General features: G+C 44.0%; 1 protein-coding gene across 1 annotated transcript in view; it reads right to left on the reverse strand.

Moving 5' to 3' along the window:
• Positions 1 to 18,926, reverse strand: part of THADA (THADA armadillo repeat containing) — a 626,363-nt gene that overhangs the window by 193,806 nt on the left and 413,631 nt on the right. The window lies entirely within an intron of this gene.

The raw sequence follows: 18,926 nt of genomic DNA on the forward strand, positions 1-18,926 counted from the left end.
GGACTGAGCTTTTACACAAGCTATGCTCTTAAAGAGGCACGAAACCTGGAAATACATTTTTAATTTGACCAAGAAATATAGTCGCCCTGACTTACAACTACTTTACAGAATTTTCTGCGTGATCCTGAAACAATCCGTCTTGTAGAAATCCTGCGGAGAACACAGGACTTAATCGACTGCTGATCAGCTCCATCTTTACCCGGTGGCTAACAAAAGACCTGCCCACTTTGGGTGGAGCTTAGCATTCTGTTGTCTTAGAGACAAGGTCTCTGATGCAGACAGTTGTCTAACGGCCTGCTAAAGTACACTGGAGGGGGATGACCTTCTTGAGACACAGCAGATGTCTTTCCGGTCAGGTCCGGATAGGTAGATCTGCGTGTCCTCGGCGTAGAGATGATACTGCAAACTGTGGGATTCTATGAGCTGTCCCAGGCCAAAGGTGTAGATGGAGAAGAGTAGGGGTCCTAGGACTGAGCCTTGGGGAACACCGACAGACAGTCTTCCCCTCCTTGTTCCCGCGGTGCTCTGAGCGCCCGCTCATCTCCAGACAGCGGGCACCGAGTACTGACATCATAGCAACCCATTGTCAGTGTCTGCGACATCAGACGCTGACAGGGGGATGATGGGAGAAGGAGCGTAATGCTCCCTCTCTCATCAATGCGGTCAGCTGTATCAGCATGTAGCGGATACAGCTGACTCTTCGATGACAGGCGGGGGGCCAATGCTAGCACAGGGCCCCCCCACCATCGCCTCAGGGGCTCCATAGCGGCTGGGTGGCAGAGCAGGGAGATCTTGTCTCCCTGCTCTGCTGCAGAATGTAACTGTACCGCCCCCTCGGTAGCTACGCTACTGATTAGTACCTTACTAGGTGGAGGGATTACAGGAGGTAGGGAAAAATAGAGTAGTATAGGTGTGAAAGAGAAAAGAAACCGAAACATTGTAGTGGATTTATATTCCTTTACCTTACAGCCAATTCCAGTCCAATTCTAGTCTAATTCAGAGTAGTGTAATTAGAAATCTGGAAATTGAAAGATGGCTGGAGCAGATTGCGTCTGGGGCAGACTCATTCCTCAGAATATATCTGCGTCTAAGGACAATCAGGTGTGAGTGAGGGGTTGGGTGTGAATGGCCAGACCAAATACTCATGGAGAAACAAAGGTCATAAAAAGATGGAGGGTTGGAGTGACCTCTCAAAGATATGCATGACAACACAAGAGAACTGAAACAGATTATGGAAGCTAAATGATGGGTAAGCAAAGCATACAAGGGAGAGGGTAAATGCAGATCACAAACAGGAGCCGGGGAAAGAGGAGTACATTCAGAGCATACCATAGAGAGAGTACTGCAATATTACTTTGGGGAAAAAGTTACTCTATGAAGGAGTTTTATTAAGGATGTGACAAGAAATCGTAGAATCATAGAATTTAACACCCACTGAAAATGTTCACCATGTGACATTAAAAGTCTGAAATTGCAGACTTCTCGGAAAAGCAATGATGAAATTCTGGCTGCATGTAGCCACCACTAGGGGGAGCTTTATATAAATAAAATTATGAAGCTTCCATTGACCGAATTTAATCTGTAAAAATATAGTGAGCTCCCCCTTGAGGCAACTGATGGGATAGCAAGCATTCTTAAGATCGACAACATAGTAATTCGGTGGTCTGCCTGTTAAAGGCACGCTAAAGAATTCAATCTACTTTTTAAATAAAAGAGTAGGGATCTCAAGGATTCCATTCACAAAACTATATGAATGAAGTCTTAATAGCATAATCTCATATTACAAAATCATGGCTGCTTTATTCCAACAGTACCATGCAGGGTGTGTGGTTTTAAAGCTCTATCCCATTCACATAGAACCAAATGACAGTAAAAGACGTAAACCACGGGGAGAAGAGGCACTGTTTTTAAAAGAAAGCAGCCATGTTTTTATTCCGACAACCCCTTATGACATCTGCACAATCCAATGAAGACTCTGAACCTGCTATGTATCACTTCAACACTCTTATGCACCTGTCTAGTCTTTTGGGCTGAGCTCTGCTCCCTACCTTTATGGCCGCTGCCCTTAGCTATGCTCCACGGCAGGTTGCCCGAACTCCTCAGTAACATCATCTCAAAAGATCTTTTAAGGTCAAATCAGATCCCTGTGTCTCAGTATTGAGATTGTAATGTGTTCATTAACCATTAATGGAGATTGCCACCTTCCTGATTCTTCTGTTGCCATCTTAACAGATGCCTGTGATTTCTATCATTTGCTGCTGTTTAACCAATCTTTTGCTGTAAGCATCAAATACTATTACAATCTGTTCAAATTACCTGCATCTGCTGCTGGTTAATCCATCGTTTGCTCTAAGCATCACAAACGGTTATTAGATTCTGCTCACATTAAGTTACAATCTGCAGTGGATCCCACCAACATCTGTGTGCTTCTCCAGAAATTATGTACTTCTCTTGACCTGCACTCTCGGATAAGTGGCTTCAAGTGTGTACTGCCTTACTTATGAATCTGTTGTTCAGCGTAAACCTGTTGTTTGGGTACTTACTGTTCCACGCGGCATCTTGCCTGCTGTGCCAATGATCTGGGTCAGTGTCCACCCTGACCTGCAGCTTTGCGAATCCACCTCACTGGGTGAGCCTAACAACCACTTTGCCATTCATGCATCTAGGAAAACTTGGTGACAACCCCTGTGAAAGCATTAATAATAACCACACTTTTTTTTCCCAAAATGGTAATGTTTCCACCTAAACTCCTTCTCACGAGTCCTCTTGACCCTCAGTATTCTGGATTAAAGATTAAGATAGGTCTTACTCTCTATCGTATTTTTCTTGTCTGTTAGTTTAGTATATTATATTCCTGTAGAATTTCCATTTTAACGTCTAGGCAGCTAAAATGACAGCAGCTCGCAGACTCCTGAACGTGCAGCAGTAAATCTCTCCAGTATTTTTCTCCAGATATTCTGGTCTAGAATAAACACAGGAAGTTTTATAGCACTTAATAATATAAACATCAGATAGTGACAGCTATACCCGCTAACTGTGCAATGGACTGCCAAGAGAAACCAGGCCAAGCATCCAGAAGGCTACAAAAGACAGCAAAAGATATACATAAGGATTAGTATTCATCAGTCACAGGCTATCAATGCATGCTGGGAGGTGTAGTTATACGGAGAGGTACTAGTTGCAAATCACAGATAGAGTATTTCTATTCTGGTTATACAGGAAAGATAAATATCTTGGTACCGTGTTAGCCAGTAGATAGAAAAATATTTAGAATTGAGAGTCCTCAGTGGTTGATACCTTTTAATGGCTAACTGAAAATATGGTAACAAATTGCAAGCTTTCGAGACTACTCAGGCCTCTTCATCAGGCAAAGACTAAAGCAAATTCTGAAGAATCACATATTTATACACAACACAGCACAGAATTGTCATTAGGGGAGAGTGATAAGTGATAAACAGCTGTGTCCATAAATATTGTAAAGTTCCTAGATTAGGAATGAATGCTTTGTTGTCCTCTGATTGGGGTATGGTTCTTTTGTGATGACCCCACATGGTCTGAAGTGCAAATTCCTTAATTGATGTAAAAAGACATAAATCCATGCGACACATTCATTCCTGCACTAAGTGTGTCAAAGGTCGTCATAAGTTTATACACCCACATTCTTCTGTTTCTGTGATTTGAAGCTACCTTTCAATACAGGTAATTTCAGGTCCATGGTGCTATGATCAGGCATACAAAAATGTTTGGCCACAGGTAGATCCATTCTTTTTTCTCTTATTGTATGGCGATGGGAGTTCATTCTTGTTCTAAGCTTTTGCTCTGTCTTCCCAACATACAGACCCCCAGTTGGACATTTAGTACATATAATTAGGTACACCACATTAGAAGTGACGCAGCTGAAAGTACCTGGTATCGTGTAGTCCTGATGTGAATTGGGGATCTTTATCTTGTCCGTGGTCATTATAAATGGACAGGTTTTACATTTTTTCTGGTTGCAAGGAAAGGATCCTGCAGCTGTTGGAGAGGACAGGGAGCTTCTGACAATGATGCTTCTGACAATGATGCTTCTTAGATTTGGGGGCTGCCTAAAACACAGTAGTGGGGGGTCTAGAAAAATGGATTGTAAGCGGGCATCTTTTTGCAGTAAGGGTTGTAATTTCCGTGCAGCTTCAGATTTGGATTGTAGGTAACTGCTAGAGGTACCCGGTTATTTTCTTCTTTAGCTTTGTAATGTAGCAGGTGATTCCTTGATATTCTGGTGGCTCTTGTAATCTGGTTTTCAATTGTTCTTGGATGGTAGCCCTGATTCAAAAAGGTCTTTCTGTGGCGACCAAGGTGTTCATCTCTATCCATGGGGTTGGAACATATACGACTGTATCTGATGGCTTGGCTGTAGACCAGAGGTTGTTTCTGACCTTGAGAGCCACATTCAGCTCTGAGAGAGGGTCGCGAGCAACATTCAGCTCCCACCCCCTCACAATAGTGGCAACCAAAGCCTCATTACAGGCATAATGGTAACCAAAGCTTTTCCACAAACATCAATCACCCAAAAGCAGTATACAAAGATCTAGGGGTTCCTACAATACCCCCATTCAGTATTCTCCTATAAAGCATTCCCAAGACACTATCACATCCAGCTTCAAACATCTCCTCTGACAGGTGGTGTCATCCTGTCTCCAGCATACCATACTTAAATCATCTCAAAACCCCTAAGACCAGCATATTGTGCATCCAGATCTGCTCTTCTGTGCAGGGCTGCTCACAAAATTCACCATTTTTAGATTTGCTCTTCATACCTGTTTGTCAGCTTGGAGCATTAGCTCCAGTTCTAGCAGACAGCCGCGAGCCACAATTCATGGGACCACGAGCCACATGTGGCTCCCGAGCTACAGGTTGGGGACCCCTGCTGTAGACAGTTTTTTATGCGTTTTGGATGGAAACTGTCCCATTTAAGGTATGTTGGACAGTCGATTGGCTTCTGATACAGTGATGTCTCTATTTTATCGTTCTGCAGCTGTTGTGAATTCCGCTCTTGGGCTCCCTCCGGTGGTTGTAAGTGGCACTTTTGTGAGTTCTGCTCTTGGGCTCCCTCTTGTGGTTTCTAGTGGCATGGCTGCTCCTTGGAGTTAGCTGTCTTCAGCTGCTTCCACTGATCGTCTTTTCTGCTCGGCTATTTATGCCTGGCTTTGTCCTTCAGCTAGTGCCACTTGTAAATGGTTCCTGGTTGGATTCACATCTCTTTGGAGTTCCCTGTTATCCTGACCAGTTCTGCAAAGCTAAGTTTTTGCTTGCTCTTTTCTGTTCACAGTTTGTGGACTTATCCGCTCTGTGCTTCTATGTTTGTCCAGCGTTATCAGTATGAATTAATTCTGTCTTGCTGGAAGCTCTGGGAAGCAGATTTACCCTCCACACCTTTAGTCAGGTGTGGAGATTTTTAGTAAACTCTGCATGGACTTTTGTAGTGTTTTATACTGACCGCACAGTATTCCATCCTGTCCTATCTATCAAGCTAGACTGGCCTCCTGTGCTCATCCTGGTTTCATTCTGTGTATGTCTTTTCCCTCTCCACTCACAGTCATTATTTGTGGGGGCTAATCTATCCTTTGGGGATTTTCTCTGAGGCAAGATAGTTTTCCTGCTTCTGTCTTTAGGGGTAGTTAGCTCTTAGGCGGTGATGAGGTGCCTAGGGAGAGTTAGGAGCACCCCACGGCTACTTCTAGTGTTGTGTTGAGCTTAGGGACTGCGGTCAGTACAGTTACCACTTCCTTCAGAGCTCGTTCCATGTTGCTCCTAAACCACCGCATCATAACAGCAGCTTAATGATGGTGTCCAAAAAGTTAATTTCAGTGCAGGAGTAGTTGAATGTCAAGTTCATGGTAGGATGAAATTGATTAAACTGTTCATGGAACGTCTTTAGCTGTGGCTCAGACTCCGTCCAGATGATTAAAATGTCATCAATGTAGCGGTAGTAGGCCTGAGGCCTGATGGGACATGAGGACAAAAAGTTTTGAAAGCTTGGCCATGAAAAGATTTGCATACTGTGGGGCCATTTTACTTCCCATTGCTGTGCCAGTCTCCTGTAGATACCGTAGATCTTCTTGTCAAATTCAAAGTAATTAGGGGCGAAGATGAATTTTATAAGTTTCACCCCAGAATTTGCATCAGTCCCTGTGTTTTCCAGGAAGAATTTGCAGGCATTTAATCCATCCTGGTTTGGGATGTTGGAGTACAAAGATTCCACATCCATGGTGGCCAGGATGGTTCCTTCTGGTAGAGGACCTATTGCTGATAGTTTATTCAATAGGTCAGTTGTGTCCTGAATGAAGCTGGGTGTATCCTTTACCAGGGGTTTAAGAATACTATCTACCCATCCAGATACCTGCTCAGTAAGGGTGCCCACACATGAGATAATTGGTCTTCCATACCGTTTCATTTCATTCAAATCTTGATGGACAGTTTGCGCTGACACTGATCCACTCTAAGCCTTTGTCTTTGCCATCCTCATCTAAGGAGATTAGTTACAGTGCCATGGGTTGTAAACTTCTTGATTATATTGCGCAATGTGGACAAAGGAACATCAAGGTCTCTGGACTTGTAACCTTAAGATTGTTTATATTTGTCGTCAATTTTGGTTCAATAGTCCTCAGATAGTTCTCCTCTTTTCTGTTCTCCATGCTTAGCGTGGCACACAATACAACGACTGAGTCAACATCTCCCCTTTATCTGGTTTCAGGTGTGATTTTCATATTGCCCATACCTGTTACTTGCCATAGGTGAGTTTGAGTGAGAGTCACAAGCTTGAAAGAAAGTTGATTACTCACAATTTTGGAAAGGTGCCAACAATTTTGTCCTGTACATTTTGGGGGTTGTGCATGAAATGATGTCCAATTTGCCTTTTTTTTTCTCTATTTCATTGTATTGTTCCTATACACACAGGAGGAAATTAACACGTGTATTACAAAAAATGTGTGGTTGCAATAATTTTCTGGCAGAAATACTTATGGTAGTTTTCTATAAGAATTTCAAAGGTGCCAAGTCGGCCATGACTGTGTATATATAAATACACACACACACGTACGCACACAAATACTCTTCATAATTCTTACAGCGAAACAGTACAACCAATACAACCAATACATACTCCTGCTGCCTGGGAATAAAAAGAATGGCAAAATATGCAAAGGCTACACTCTACATGTGTTATGCTACACGCATAAAGGATACTATTATTGAACTTTACATTATTTTTCAATGGAATTCCTACTAGTGATATTTTGCACCTAGACATCCCATGCCCCCTGTCTGAGACAGTCATCTGTAGTCTGAGACAATATCTTGCAGTCCAAGTCTGCCCCCCACTGCAGTCCGAGACCGGCTCCACTGCAGTCCGAGACCGGCTCCACTGCAGTCCGAGACCGGCTCCACTGCAGTCCGAGACCGGCTCCACTGCAGTCCGAGACTGCCCCCACTGTGGTGCAAAACCGCCCTTCCCTGCGGTCTGAGGCCATCCCCCCTGCAGTCAGACAGACCGCTACAGTACGAGACCGCACCCCCTATAGTCCGAGACCGACCCCCTGTAGTCCGAGATCGACCCCACTGCAGTCTCAGATTGACCCCACTGCAGTCTGAGACCAACCCCACTGCCGTCCAAGACAGACCCCCTGCAGACCGAGACAGCCCCCCCTGCAGTCAGAGACCACCCCCTTGCAGTCAGAGACAGCCCCCTGCAGTCCCAAAACCGCCCCCTGCAGTCAGAAGACAACCTCAGTTAAGATGGAGCTTCCCTTTCATAAAGTCATGGCATGATTAGGATATGTTATCACTTTATAATCAGTGGATCTGATCAATGGGAGCCTCATGGGGCCAGAGCGGCGTATCACAGTCCTTCTCTGCGCAGCACTGCCCTAGCCACCCACTGTGCACAGGAACAGCAACATAACTTTATTCAAGTAAGCGGGACTGGTTTTAGTTCCCCGTGGCTTTCCATTGCAGGATCCGTGAGCAGGGTCAGACTGGGGTGCTAAGGATCCACCAGTAACAAACTCCAGGACCCCACTTTCGGCTACATGCAAATGTGACAATATCCTCAATCAAAATTTTATATAACAGGGAAGATTGTTAAATGAATAAGATGCCGCCTTTGTCTGTACATAGTGATTCAAGAATATTGTGCCAAGTGTTGCTCATACAAGAGTGTGGTGGCCCGCCGGAGGATTCTCCTGTTATCCTGTGGGCCAGTCCAAGCCTGTCCATGAGGGTCCAAGTAATATAAATGGCCATAAAATAATGACCATAGACTAATGGCATAACCTAGCAATATCGTATCACTTTACGGAAAGGAGAATACCCCTTTAAAAGCAAGGCAAACCCCAGTAGTGGCAGATTTCAATGTTAAGCAATTTGTATATTTAATATTTAATTCATTTAGGGGAAACTGCCAGTTCCAACACAAACTGTGTAATCAGATTTATGATGGAAAATATCAGTGAGGATGCATAGATAACGCTGAACCCCGGTACTGTAGCGCAGCATCATGTAAATGTGGAATGTATCCTGAATTCCAAACCGATGAACTCTTCATGAATGGAAGAAGCCGCAGATGTCACTTTCCTATTTGCTGTTTCTCACGTCTCTAATAAACAGAGTGCTTGTGAAATGATCGGGCCGGAGGTCAGCGCTGAGTTTTGACAGCAAGTAACATACAAGAAACATTCACTTCTTCTATCTGCGCACACGACATGGGTGTAAAATGCGGAGAGTGAATCATAATCCATCTCATCTGACACGTCTCTAATTATAATACACAAATAAGTAAAAAATGGACAAAAAGACGAGTGTTGATGAAACTTAAGGGTTACTAAAGCAAAAATAACAAAACAAAAATATACAGTTCCATTGAGTTTAACCAGATTTTTATTTTTTTAGGGAGCGTGGCAGCAAAAAATGTCAATTCTAGTGCTCAAAACTTTCTCTTTTCTCTTTTGGGTATTCAGTATATGGTTTAAATAATTTAATATTTTGATATATCAGACACTTTTGGAGGCGACAATACCAAACATTTATTTTTTTTAAATGTCTTAACTTTATTTTTGGTGACAGAGAAGAGGGTAATTTAAACTTTTATATATGTATATTACATACTAGATGGTGGCCCGATTCTAACGCATTGGGTATTCTAGAATATGCATGTCCACGTAGTATATTGCACAGCCACGTAGTATATTGCCCAGCCACGTAGTATATTGCACAGCCACGTAGTATATTGCACAGCCCATGTAGTATATTGCCCAGCCACGTAGTATATTGCACAGCCCATGTAGTATATTGCCCAGCCACGTAGTATATTGCACAGCCACGTAGTATATTGCACAGCCCATGTAGTATATTGCCCAGCCACGTACTATATTGCCCAGCCACATACTATATTGCACAGCCACGTAGTATATTGCACAGCCCATGTAGTATATTGCCCAGCCACGTAGTATATTGCCCAGCCACGTAGTATATTGCCCAGCCACGTAGTACATTGCCCAGCCACGTAGTATATTGCTCAGTCACGTAGTATATTGCTCAGTCACGTAGTATATTGCTCAGCCACATAGTATATTGCCCAGCCACGTAGTATATTGCCCAGCCACGTAGTATATTGCCCAGCCACGTAGTATATTGCCCAGCCACGTAGTATATTGCCCAGCCACGTAGTATATTGCCCAGCAACGTAGTATATTGCCTAGCCACGTAGTATATTGCCCAGTGACGCAGTATATAACACTGCCCACACAGTATATAACAGTGGCCACGTAATATATAGCACAGCCCACGCAGTATATAGCACAGCCCACATAGTATATAACACTGCCTATGTAGTATATAGCAGCCACACGGTATCTAACACAGCCCACGTAGTATACAGCAGTGTGGGCACCATATCCCTGTTAAAAAAATTATTAAAATAAAAAATAGTTATATAATCACCCCTGGGATTCACGGAAGCTCCGGCGATATGCGCGCGGCTGCCGCCATCTTCCGTTCCCAGGATGCATTGCGAAATTACCCAGATGACTTAGTGGTCTCGCGAGGCCGCTAAGTCTTCTCGGTAATTTCGCAATGCATCGCCGGGCAATATACTATGTCACCCATAGCAGGTTTTTTGTTTTTTTATTATTTTTAACATTAGATTTTTTACTATTGATGCCGCATAGGCAGTATCAATATTAAAAAGTTGGGGGGACACAGGGTTAATAGCGGTGGTAACGGAGTGCGTTACCCGCGGCATAGCGTGGTGTTACCGCCGGCATTAACCCTGTGTTAGCGGTGGCTGGACGGGAGTATGCGGGCGCCGGGCACTGACTGCGGGGAGTACGGAGCAGCCATTTTCTTCCGGACTGTGCCCGTCGCTGATTGGTCGTGGCTTTTTTTCCACGACCAATCAGCGACTTGACAAACAGAGGCCGCGACCAATGAATATCCGTGACAGACAGGACAGACGGAAGTGACCCTTAGACAATTACAGTGCCTACAAGTAGTATTCAACCCCCTGCAGATTTAGCAGGTTTAATAAGATGCAAATAAGTTAGAGCCTTCAAACTTTAAACAAGAGCAGGATTTATTAACAGATGCATAAATCTTTTACAAACCAAAAAGTTTTGTTGCTCAGTTAAATTTTTATAAATTTTAAACATAAAAGTGTGGGTCAATTATTATTCAACCCCTAGGTTTAATATTTTGTGGAATAACCTTTGTTTGCAATTACAGCTAATAATCGTCTTTTATAAGACCTGATCAGGCTGGCACAGGTCTCTGGAGTTATCTTGGCCCACTCCTCCATGCAGATCTTCTCCAAGTTATCTAGGTTCTTTGGGTGTCTCATGTGGACTTTAATCTTGAGCTCCTTCCACAAGTTTTCAATTGGGTTAAGGTCAGGAGACTGACTAGGCCACTGCAACACCTTGATTTTTTGCCTCTTGAACCAGGCCTTGGTTTTCTTGGCTGTGTGCTTTGGGTCGTTGTCTTGTTGGAAGATGAATTGACGACCCATCTTAAGATCCTTGATGGAGGAGCGAAGGTTCTTGGCCAAAATCTCCAGGTAGGCCGTGCTATCCATCTTCCCATGGATGCGGATCAGATGGCCAGGCCCCTTGGCTGAGAAACAGCCCCACAGCATGATGCTGCCACCACCATGCTTGACTGTAGGGATGGTATTTTTGGGGTCGTATGCAGTGCCATCCAGTCTCCAAACGTCACGTGTGTGGTTGGCACCAAAGATCCCGATCTTGGTCTCATCAGACCAGAGAACCTTGAACCAGTCAGTCTCCGAGTCCTCCAAGTGATCATGAGCAAACTGTAGACGAGCCTTAACATGACGCTTTGAAAGTAAAGGTACCTTACGGGCTTGTCTGGAACGGAGACCATTGCGGTGGAGTACGTTACTTATGGTATTGACTGAAACCAACGTCCCCACTGCCATGAGATCTTCCCGGAGCTCCTTCCTTGTTGTCCTTGGGTTAGCCTTGACTCTTCGGACAAGCCTGGCCTCGGCACGGGAGGAAACTTTCAAAGGCTGTCCAGGCCGTGGAAGGCTAACAGTAGTTCCATAAGCCTTCCACTTCCGGATGATGCTCCCAACAGTGGAGACAGGTAGGCCCAACTCCTTGGAAAGGGTTTTGTACCCCTTGCCAGCCTTGTGACCCTCCACGATCTTGTCTCTGATGGCCTTGGAATGCTCCTTTGTCTTTCCCATGTTGACCATGTATGAGTGCTGTTCACAAGTTTGGGGAGGGTCTTAAATAGTCATAAAAGGCTGGAAAAAGAGATAATTAATCCAAACATGTGAAGCTCATTGTTCTTTGTGCCTGAACTACTTCTTAATACTTTAGGGGAACCAAACAGAATTCTGGTGGGTTGGGGGGTTGAATAATAAATGACCCTCTGAAAAAACTTTTCACAATTAAAAAAAAAATAAACAAAGAAATAACATTCTTTTTTGCTGCAGTGCATTTCACACTTCCAGGCTGATCTACAGTCCAAATGTCACAATGCCAAGTTAATTCCAAATGTGTAAACCTGCTAAATCTGCAGGGGGTTGAATACTACTTGTAGGCACTGTATATAGTAGATAATAATTTTATTTCTATAGCGCCAACATATTTTGCAGCACTTTACATTTTAGAGGGGACTTATATACAGTAGCTCTATTAATTCCACAGGGCTTTACAGACATTATCATCACTGTCCCTGATCTAGATTCCCTCTCGCGAGACCGCTAAGTCTTCTGGGTAATTTCGCAATGCATCGCCGGGAACGGAAGATGGCGGCAGGCGCGTGCGGCTCGGCGGACTACGGAGGGTGAGAATAGCAGGTTTTTTGTTTTTTTATTATTTTTAACATTACATTTTTTACTATTGATGCCGCATAGGCAGCATCAATAGTAAAAGGTTGGGGACACACAGGGTTAATAGAGGCGGTAACGGAGTGCGTTACCCGCGGCATAACGCGGTCCATTACCGCCAGCATTAACCCTGTATTAGCGGTGACCGGAGGGGAGTATGCGGGCGCCGGGCACTGACTGCGGGGAATAAGGAGCGGCCATTTTCTTCCGGACTGTGCCCGTCGCTGATTGGTCGTGGCTGTTTTGCCGCGACCAATGAGCGACTATGTACATGTACATACATGTAGCAGTGCAGTCCCCTCAGATGTATAGAGTGCACCCTGCAAATACTGCTAACAAATTAAATATAGGCTAAATATAAGAATAAAGCTGAAGCTGCATAGTTTTATAGGAAGTCACCTTTGTGGGATTCAAGTTTATGTGCCATGTTCTAAAAATGTACGGTTTTAGTCATTGCGCGACTGATAACTACATTGTGATCGTGTGTGCTGGACATGACTCATAGGAAAACAGCACAAATATGTTCTCCTGAATGGGAACAGGTTACAAACGATATGACTCGCTAAAAAGGGAAACTAAAAATCAACACACAGAAGCAAAACCTTCAGAAAAGCTTAAAATCAGAAATGCAAAGGTAACAAAAGTCAAAAGCACTCGTGTCCCGGTCTTCAATGGAGCAGAACAGTCTCTTTGATATGTAGAAAGACAGGTGGCATCTATGCATGCTCCACACATCTACGGAGAATTGATGGATGTACACGTGTAAGGATCTAAAATTGTCCCTCCTGCAAACTCAGACCTGTGACCTTATTAACAAATAAGAGAACATATAGTACTCACCGTATATACACCAACGAGCAAAAGGGTAACAATGGTTTGAACCTTTGGATTTCAGGCTCCATATCTCACCATCCAGTACAGCCCCAAACGAGAGGCTTCCACCATTTTATAGATAATCATCTTGGCTATCTCATACATAAATTAGATTTGCAACTATTTAGCATATGATTAGTTATGCAGATTCTTGTCATGTCACTGCATTGTTACTGTTTTGCTTTTGGTAGTGGAAAAATCGTTTTCTTCCCGTGTACAACAAATTACAACCTGTTCTCACATTTCCTAATAGTTCTGTGTGTTATTAGGATGATTCCCACGCGAAAGGTCACTGGTTCCAATCGAGGAGAAGCCATGAAAAAGATGTCCCAAGAAACAGCATCATACAGCTCATTGATAGCGGTCTTTCAGCCAACAAAATCGCCAATCTGCATCATGTGAGCGCCATGACAGTTGGAAGAACACAAAAGGACATCCATCCATTCAAAAGCCAAGAGGTGGACATCCAGGCAAAAAATCAGAACCAACAAGTTGATGTGGTATTCCTGAAGGAGTCATATAGACTCTGAAACGTGTTGAATAAACCACCATTAATTCCTTCACTACGTCTGGTTTCGATTTGGCTAGCATCGCGGACATAATCCACAAATCTTCCTTTATAGGAATCAACAAGTTGGCTCATCACAAGGTCTATAAGTTCTAGTGCGACAAACATGGCAGTGGAGATGGCTCGTATGCTTCATAAAAGTGAGATTACAGACGCCCATACAAGCACCGTGCGACACACACTACACAGGTCTGGAATGGTGGCCCGAAAAAAGGTGAAGAAGCTCTGACTTCAATATCGCCATAAGAGGCGTCGGCTTGGGTTTGCAAAAAAGTATGAAAAGTGGACAGTAGAAGACTGGAAACAGGTGATTTGGAGCAAAAGTCAATAGACTAGGCTCTGATTGGTGCAAATAGATCTGGAAGAAGCAAGGAAAAAGGGGGCTAACATTGAGAAATTGAAGGAAATATCAAGTCTGGTGGAGGAAGCCTGATGATATGGGGATGCTTCACAGCCAAAGACGTTGGATACTTGACCAGGATTGATGGAGATCTCAATGCTGAGCTATATGTGAGCATCCTGCAATGCCAGATACTTAGCACACTCAAGTACTATGGGTGTAAAAAGGACGACATAGTGTTCCAGAGGTGCTGAATTGGCCACCACAGTCCCCAGACATCAACCCAATGGCCAAAAGCATATATCTGTGTATAGCTGTACACATACCAAAGTGAGTCAACCACTATGCACCAACTTTGGGAATGTGTAGAGGACACCTGGGATCGGATTTCAGTCGAGACATGCTTGAATCTGATCGAGAGCATGCCCAGAATGGATTTACAAAATACCAACAAAATAATATAAATTAAAATGGAGACTGAGATTTTTAGGAGCAAAACAGTAACAATGCAGTGAAATGACAAGAATCTGCATAAGCATAACTAATCATATGCTAAATAGTTGCAAGTCAAAATGTATGTAGCCTTAGGATACTTTCACATTTCCGTCTTTTGCAAGACGTCGCAATGCGTCGCATCCTGCAAAGTTGTCCGTAGGATGCGTTTTTTCGCACATAGGCTTGTATTACCGACGCATCGCGACGTATGGACACACTTTCCATACGTCTTGCACTGGATGCGTCGGTATCTGGAGGACCGTCTAGGGAAAAAAAGTTCAAGGGAATGTGTTTTCGTACGTCGTGTCCTGCAATTCCTACCGCGCATGCGTGTCTGGAACTCCTCCCCCTCCTCCCCGAGACTTTACAGTGGGCAGCGGACGTGTTGAAACACTGCGTCTGCTGCCCACGTTGCACTGAATTTTCACAAAATCCATCGCGCCGACGCTTAGCAATGGCCGCATACCGACGGAAATGTGAAAGTAGCCTAAGGGGCAGTTGAGCAAAATGATTTACAGGAACCTGGTTATCTGGACACAACGATTGTCTGTGGCCACCAGACTAGAGCCATGCGAGCCTAATCCTACCTGCCGGCATCCCCAGCGTGTCTTATAACTAAAGACACGACATGATCTATATATCATGCTACAACGACGATGTTGTTCCAAACCTACTAATCAGATTTGGAGATGGGGATGCCGGCAGGTAGGAGGTTCGCATGACTTTGGCCCAACAGCCAATATGGCCAGTAGTCCATGAATATGTTTGCCAAACCCTCATCTTCGAGTTGCACTTTCGAGCTGCTTATGTTTGGGATCCCTTCTAATAAAAGATACCCTTTCCGAAATGGTTTAGATATTCATTTTACAATTTGATGTACTCTAAAATATTATTTTACGGTTCTTACAGATAATCCTGATGAAGGACCAAAATCCAATTTGGAAACATTCGAAATCTATTAAAGTTCAGTAACTTCCACCATTCTCGGAACTCAGAAAGTAGAGACTTTTTTTCACATCTGGGCTCAAATTAATTTATCTTTCAACTTAGACACTAACCGTTCTGAACCAACTTGTGAACTATCTTCTAGAGACAGAACACACTAGAATCAGATGAACATCTGTTTTATTGTTATATATCTTTTTTGTTGTTGTTGCTCTTTTCCAGCTTTAGCAAATTCTCTGACAATGAAATTCTACAAGTGTGGCCAGCTGGACACATTGAGGCGCCAATTTATGACAGAGCAGCTTCTTTTTATTATCAAAAACAGCAAAATATTTCTTTCAATTTAATTGTAGCGAGCGCGGAGGAAGCATGAACTGCGGCAGCCGTCGTGTAGAAAAAGCGCCAAGTCACACAACATCCTGAGTAAGAACATGGACAGAAGGCAGACTGATTCTTGGAAATCAGGATGTCCGAGACAACGATTCTCCGAAAACGGGTGGGCCAATTATTTATTGCTTTAAATAGTGTGTCATGTAGCGCCCCCTTCTGGCCTTGTACTGGACACAACAAAACTCCAACTATTATATTTGTCTGTTAAAATAGAACTTGGTGTTTAGAGTCTTACAGAAGTCCTATCTGGTACATTTATGGCAATATCGAGAAGACTTGGGTTCCACTAGGGACCAACCGTCCACCTCCTTCTGCCAGCCTGGAAGGAGCACTGTGTGCAGAGGAAACTCAGGCTGTCAATCCTCAGTGAGGGAGGCGGGGCAAGCAAAACCAGCGGGCAAATCAGCGCACTGAGCATCTTGGCCACACCTAGGGTGCACCCTAATTAGCATATTTGATTCAAACTCAATATGTGCACAACACAGGCAGCGATTATAAAACTAAAGGCGCCATTTTCATCGAGGCGATATCCCCTACAAGGCTACCTGCTTAGTTTCTACTGTCAGTTTGGGCTGACAAGACTCCCTTTAATTTACTGAATGCATAGGACATAATTGTATCTACGCTACAACTACAGCCAGGGCTTAGATGTTCACTGTAATTTCCATTTAAAGCCAGCCTGCTGCTTACACTTATCAGCATCTGCATGAGATCCAAGACATCATGAGTTTAGAAAATAAAAGTATCTGTTCATCTCTGCAAGCCATAAGGGTATTTAAGGCAGAGGTAGCGCCAGATCAATAGCAGATACACATGGCATCTGCAGGCCGGGGAGAGGACGTAATAATAAACAGCACGTCGGCTTCATATGGAAAACTGATCTTCAAAATTTATACTGCATGGAAAAAAAAAAGCCGATTTCTGGAGTAGTCCGGACTTGGAAGGGAGAATTATTTCCTGAGTTGAGAAACAAATCCTGCCCACTGCGGTATGCTGGGCTGCAATAAAGTCAGAGAAGTCACGCAACTCCAGCTCCGATCCCCCATGTGCTTCATGCATCCGAAATCACAGGAGAAACTATTACAAGATCCCTACAGGTGTGGATGACACGTATAATATGGCTGCTGGGGTCCGGGGTATTAATACGTTTGTAGGCAAGTCACGGAAACAACTGATCTCACGTCTACCGCATCAATTTATCAGTTCAATATCTATTCATTTGGCATCTGATACGTATCCAATATCTATCTCTATCTCACACCTACTTGTCTGATATCTAGAGATATCTTGAGAGCCACGTCCTCTCATGGAGGGTCACAAACCACATCCAGATCCCATTCCCCCATCGCACTCAGGCAGTGTGCTTACATCCCGGGGTTCCCACCTTACCCAATTGGGTACTCTTGCATCAGGCACTTCCACCACACTACTGCATTCAGCTTCAAGCAACCCTTTAACTGGCAGTATCGTCCTATCTCCAGCTGACTATACTCAAAGGGGTTGGGGTACAAGTCTGCGGTCACACTTTGTCATGTGACCGCAAGTATGCGATTTGGAATCTGGTCACAATCCAACTAGACGTGTGTGGCCTTGATCAATTCCCTTGTGTTGAGAGAGGCCGCACACATCTAGTCGGCACGTGACCACATGTCTGCAAATCACATACTTGCACTCACGTGCCCACCTGCTACCGGCACCGGAAAATCCTGAGAGTGAGTGCCGAGAGGATTCACAAGTCTGAGGTGGAATAGAGGGACTCCAGACTTGAAGCTAAAAGCCTGGATAACCCTCTTATCTATCCAATTCTTAAGCCAGTATATGTGCATCCAGATCTGCTCTTCTGTGCGGGACTACTCACAAAAGCCACCATCAGGAGATCTGTCATTCTGTGCGGGACTGCTCAGAAGTGTCACCTTCTGCAGATCTGCTCTTCTGTGTGGGACTACTCACAAAAGTCATCATCTGCAGATCTCTTCTGTACGGGACTATTTACAAGCGTCACCATCTGCAGATCTGCTCTTCTGCGTGGGACTACTCACAAAAGTCATCATCTGCAGATCTCTTCTGTGCGGGACTATTTACAAGCGTCACCATCTGGAGATCTGCTCTTCATAGCTGTCTATTAGACCTGGTGCTAAGCCACATATTGGGATCTCATATCTATTAATCTTCAATATCTATAATATTTTTATACAGTTTCTGCCTACAGTATCTCTCTCACACCTGCTTATCACTATACATCTATGCTTCTGTCTGTAGTGTCTCTACAGTTTTCTGTCTATTGCATCCATGTACAATTTTTACCTATCTGGAAGTAAAATGACATCTGATTTGTGAACATATGAAATGAAATGTATTAGCTCAGTCCCTTACATGTAATCTTCCTGTCTCAGAGGAGCATGATGGTTTGGATGCCATCCCACCAGGCAGTTTCCCACATTTACACTACGGTATTAATCACTTTACCCTAAAGATAGATTTGTACTGAGAACCTCTGGCGGTTTCTTTTGTGTACCGCGATAAGTCACTGAGTAAAGATAAGGGGCTGAGTTCACCTTACGATAATAGCAATGACTTGTGCCAAGTGATAAACTCTGCTACATGTGTGTCTATAGGGAACATCTATTACTGCCTGACATTTCCTAGAGTCATCATCTGAAATGGATGGATTCTCCTCCTGCCACAATTTCTCAAAAATTCAAAAGAAGGAATCCTATAGTAAAAAGGCAAAGCGCCCTGTGTGAATGGAGCAATAGTGAACACATGCGACAACCAGGCCCAGAGACCCGTGAATGGAGAGGTGGTCGCACATCCTCACTGCGTCTCTACAGGATCTCCGTACTGGTGAGATCCAATGGGTCTTTCCCTGTATGACTCTGCTTGCAGAGATAGCTGTCAATCACTAGTAGGACCGCCCCCTGGACCCA

This window comes from Ranitomeya imitator, chromosome 5 (assembly GCF_032444005.1).
Source record: "Ranitomeya imitator isolate aRanImi1 chromosome 5, aRanImi1.pri, whole genome shotgun sequence".
NCBI lineage: Eukaryota > Metazoa > Chordata > Amphibia > Anura > Dendrobatidae > Ranitomeya > Ranitomeya imitator.